The sequence below is a fragment of the Populus euphratica genome, unplaced genomic scaffold (genome assembly GCF_000495115.2).
Source record: "Populus euphratica unplaced genomic scaffold, PopEup_1.0 scaffold683.1, whole genome shotgun sequence".
NCBI classification, from domain to species: domain Eukaryota; kingdom Viridiplantae; phylum Streptophyta; class Magnoliopsida; order Malpighiales; family Salicaceae; genus Populus; species Populus euphratica.
Genome location: NW_011500555.1, coordinates 10261 through 16365, shown reverse-complemented (window position 1 = coordinate 16365; position 6105 = coordinate 10261).

Sequence of the window (6105 nt, the reverse complement as noted above, 5' to 3'; positions counted from 1 at the left end):
TTTTGATCGTGTCATCCCTCCTCTAGTAATTAATGCTAATTGCCAACTCTTTCACCAATGCTGCCTCCAGTCTCACGTTGTGACCGACCAACTAGGCACTCTTTCCATGCAAGGTAGTCTTATTCTCTCATTTTCTTCTTTTTTCCCAGCCATGCCCACTGCATGCAAAATTCATTCTGTATGCAGTGATTAAAATAATTAACATGGTTGCTGAGTTAGGCCAATGACCATGTGAGCTGGACCCATTTCAACCTAGCCTAAATGGCCAAGCTGGGTCCAGCCTAATAAAGAGAGAGGAAAGAAGGTTTTTAATAAACAATTACTAAGTTGGGCTGGACCGATTTCAACACAATTAGTAAATAAATAATATAATAATATTAAAAAAAATTTAAATTTTTCAAAGAGAATTTTAAAAATATTTATGGGCCCTTGCATGTTTTTCTAACTATTTTGCATAATATCATACTATAGACTGGCATTGTAATATATATACTTAATATTAAAAATATTCAATTTTCTATGAAATGTTTTAAATTTAATAAAAAAATTCTAAAAAAATTAATCCTATAGTATCAGTCTATAGCCTAAATTAATCCTAAAATTACAAAAAATTAATATAAATTAAAAAAATTCAAAATAATTGTTAAAATGAATCCTGCATATTTAATTGAAATTAAACAACAAAATTGAAAACAGTAACCAAAATTCTTCAAAATATTGAAAAAAATTTAAATAACAACTAAAATTCAACCTAAAATTGAAAACAATAATGCAAAAAAAAAACACAAAAATAAAGATGAAAAAGAATGAAAAATTCTTACTTTATAACGTGTTTAATGTTGGATAAGAATTAAAAAACAAAACAAAAATAAAATAAATGAAAAATAGATTGTTAAAAAACCTGAAAAATATAAAAATAAGTAGAAAAATAAAGAAAGATAACATACCTTATGATAAAAACAAAAGATGATGCTTGATTTCAGCACGAGTTATGAACAAAAATAAAAGTGAAGAAGAAGAGAGAAAAATAGAGAGAATGAAAGAAGAATAATGAAGAAGATAAAGCTTGCGTGTTATGCTCATGATCTTTTATATTAGGTTTATTGATAAAATTCCCAATAGAATATTAAATATTAATATCTTGAAAATTTTTGTTGGTGATCTTGTTTGTGAAATTAAAGTAAATTTTTTAATTTGCATGAAAAATTTTAGAAACCTCTCTAAATATTACCAATGACTTTTTATTCTATCGGTAAAAGAGTAAATAGTCAACAATTAAAAAGAGTATAATTACCAACGCCTTGAAACTCACATTCCGTTAAGGAATGTGTACTGTAGTTAGAAGAAGCATTAATAATCAGTGCGTTGAATTCACATTTCGTCAATAATTTTGTTAGTAATATACCAATAGAAATATTTCATCAATATGTTTGTGTGTGATTAACACAATGAATAATATTAGAAAAAAGGAGAACAATTCTTATAGTCATTAGAATATATTGATGAAAACATTATGTCAGTATGTTCATATGTAATTAACACCATGAACAATGTTAGGGAGAAATGGAATAATTCCCTTCACTTTTGGAATATAACGACAAATACATTCTATCAATATATCCATGTGTAAATAACATCATAAACATTGCTAGGGAAAAGGGAAAAGAGAAATAGTTCCCTTCGCCTAAAAAATATATCGATAGACACATTCCATTGGTATATCTATCAATGTAAAACAATGTCTGATACCAGATTGTATCTGTATTCCTTATCTATTCGTCCTATAAATACTTAAACTATAACTGCACACACAACACAATAATGTTTGCTCATATCACAATAATAGAATAAATAGTTCCTTGTAATTCAATAAATATCAACATCATTATCATTATATTGAAGTGAATTTCATCCATAAATATTATATTATATTTTATGTCATTACAATTTCATGTTGTTCAAATTAATCAGAATTGTCTTCCTTTTTATCAATTGACATGTCCTCATCTCCATTGCAATCTTTTACATTGATTTTGTCATTATCATCATCTTTTTCAACTTGTTTATGTCCGATGGAGCTAAAAACACCATTTAATTCCTCAACATCAATATCAACATCAATAAAGATATTATCGGTAATGTGAAAATTTGAATTTTCTTCTAAATTATTAAATAAAACAATTCGATATGGATCAACTAACTCACAAAGTTGAAAGACATTATCTCCCATAGTTAATTCATCATTCTCATCTTGAACAACCTCGATATGATCGCTGGGTTTGGATTTCACTATATATAACCAATCAACTCTAATAAACTTGCTAAAGGAAGGAATGTAGGCATAATAAACTTGCTGACATTGCTTGACAAAAACAAAAACATCAGGAAAATGCAAAAATTTAAGTCATTGATAGACAAATAATTGTGTATTCTTGTCTAAGACGAAACTAATTTTAGGCTTTGCGACCCGTGACCCAACATAAACCAACTCCATGTTCTTATGATGACAAAACAAATTTATATTCATTCTAGCTTTGATATTGTTCTTTGTCTTTCCCTTCACTTCTATAACTGTGTTGAAAATATTCTGAAACACGTTCTGTTCTATGTGTATAACATCAAGGTTATGACGGAGAAAATTGAAAGCTCCTAGAAAATACTTCATTTAACCTAATTATGGATCAAACCAAAATAATAAAACTTCTACTTACAAGATTGAAAACCAAACACAATGTAACTGCACTCTAACACCACATCATACAATTCCTTATCTGAAAGAAATGGCGGTGCAACATCCCTTTCAACTCTTCTAATAAAGAAGTTATTCTTCTTCTTTTTATACTTGTGATTTGTTGGAAAGAACCTTTGGTGGTAATAAAAAAAAAGATGTTTTATCGTTGTTTATTAACTTGAATGTCTTGTTATTTTTCATACAATATAGATATGTTATTTTTACATACGTGCTCCAATTATAAGCCATTTTCTAAGCAAAAAATCATTGATAGTTCACATTAAAACTACTTTTATCAGAAAATTCTATTTCCATGATACATCATTAGTTAAAGCCCTAAATGACCACATTTACTTCAACTTATCAATCAATGGCCGAAGACAAACATCTATATTCCGACTTGGACTATTAGGACTAGGTATAGCCATAAATAAAAACATGAACTCTAACCTCATACACAACTCTAGTGGCAAGTTGTAAACTATGAGTATCACCGGCCAATAAGAACAAGGAATAATAAATGACCTAAATGGATTGAGTTCTTCTGTACATAACCTAAGATGCATGTTCCTTGATTCCACTGAATACTGAGGATGCACACTGTTAAAGTTTTTCCAAGCTTCACCATAAAAAAAGGCACACTAATACTCTATCCACCACATCATGTGATTGGTACCATGTCATGAGCTCAGTAGTCTTTGGTGAGATGAATAACCTCTATAGTTTAATTGTGATTGAAAAGTATCTAAGTTTTTTTATGTGCAACAATAATCCTTTTCTTGCTAGTTCTAGATTTATAATAAAAATACCCACATGTTCTGCACTCGGTCGACTCTGCATTTTCAAGGTAGTATAATATGCAGAAGTTTGGACACATGTAATTTTATAGTATCCTAGACTAAGAAGTTTCATCATGGACTTAGCGTCATAGAATATCTCTTTTAGCCTATTCTCTTTAGGTAAAATGCTTATCATTCATTTCATAATTATGTCATAACTAGCCTTATTAACCCATGATTCTACTTGATGGTGAAAACTAGTGCAATGATTAATGATTTACTATAATTTAGCAATCATTCCATAACGGTTCATCGGAATCTTTCAAAAGATCAAAAAACCTTGTCACGTCTACATTAGGTTCTTCATCTACGATTGAATATTGATCAATATGACTCTGATTTATTCTCATCGTATCTATAATCATATTCCTATAAGGATTACTATTGTTATCTACAACTCCATGCACATTCCTAGCACTAAAAGTTGATCCAACTATCCTTTCTACTATGGTATCGTAAGGAACATATGGTTCCTCGTGTGCATACCAACACAAATATTTCTCTATGAATCTTTTTTTATAGAAAATACATCATTATAATAACTGGATCAATAATTTTTTTATTCTTACAACTCTTATATAAACATCTAATACCACCTTCACTAATATTTTTTGGATTAGATAGTGTGTAATTAATAAACCTCATTACAATAATTCATCTTTTGCAATCCCTCAGACGAATCTTGATATATCCATTACTTATATCAAGCCTATTTAAATAATGATGACAACATGTATTAATTAACTATATTAACTAAATAAATTTACAAAAATATTTGTTTAGCTCAATATTATTCAATCTATTTTAATAGTTCTCTTAATTCATTATCAATTATATATCTACATAAATTTAAATTTCTACATATTCATTGAAAATTAAAACTTGACAATAAAATTAACAAAATATAAAAACAAACCTGTTAAATAAGTCATTATTTATTTCATCACAAAACACCAAAGTAAAAAATTCGACATAGGTTTCATAAATTTACAAATAAATATAAATTTATAAAATCTAAAACAAACCATAACATGTACAAATCATAAATCTATACAATACAATTGTATGAGAAAAAATTATAAAATAAATAGACACCCAAATAAAATAAATATACTACAAAAATATGCAATAATAATAATAATAATTAACATTTAAAAATTATGTTCAAATAAAAAATGGTAGATTTGCATACTTAAAGTGAAGAATCCTTAATAAAACTTGAATTAGAACATGAATGCTGACAAACTGAGTGTTATGCTAACCGAATTTGTTATGGAAAGTTGAATATATTGAGATTAAATAGGGTGCCTTTTTGCAAAAAAAATGCATAAGGAAAAAGGAGAAATGAGGGAGAGGGAGGGGAGGGTTGATTACCAAGTCATAAATTAAATATTATTGATGGATTTACCTATAGAATTATTCTGTCGAGCATTCCATCAGTTATTCTATCTATAAAAAGTGCTATGTCACCGTACAATTTACCTTTTTGAATCCCACTATAATATTATTTATAATTATGTTGATATATACTAATGGATTATTTTTGTTTGTATATTTATGGACGAACTTTATCATCGAGCTTATATCATCGTTTAAGCCATTGGTAAATGTTACATGTCATCGTACTTTTATGCCATTTGTTTCTTCTTTCTTTTTCCAATATAATTACCTCGGTATATACTGATGAAATATTTCTGTTAGTGCTTAATACTGAATATAGCGATGAAAAATTTTGTCAATAAAATTCATCATAATATATTAATTAGAAAATTTATTTTGTAATTCTATTTGTATTTCCCAAAGAGCCTATGCATGTCCGCGTGGCCTTTTTAAAATGGGCCAAACATGAAGGCCTGATTTGCTGGGCCTAGCATTGCTTGTCCTCTTTCTTTGTTCTTTTTTTTTTTTTGGTTTTTTTTATCTTTATTTGACTTCTTTTGTTTTTTTTTATATATATATGGTATTTTTTTGCATTAATATCTTTTTATCTATATTTAAATTAATACTTTCTTTCTCTTTCTGATTTTTTAAATTAATGATTTCATCTTTGTTAAATAGCAATTTTTTTTATGTATTTAATATTTCAAAGATATTATTCTAATTTATTTATATTTTTTATTTTATATAAATAAATTTTATTTTCATGATGTGTTTATAAAACTAAGAATTATTTATTCTTAGGAAAAAAGTAATATTTAAGATAATACAAAAAACTTGTATGTTAGAGAAAAACATTGAGGACAAATATTATACTTATCTATTTTATTTTTATTTTTATGAGATTAATTAATTTTTTATTTTAGCATTTAATTAGCAATATTAATTAATTTTTTAACAATTTATCAGTTCATATATTTTAAAACTTATTTTATTTAGTATAAACAATGTTTTAATTTTTTACAATTAAAAAATCATAATATAATAAAATATTATTTTATTTTTTACTGTGATAAAAATTAACTTTAACTTGAAACTTTACGTACATCGTTAATAACTTTTTATTGTATTTATTAATATATATAATTTTTATTTTCT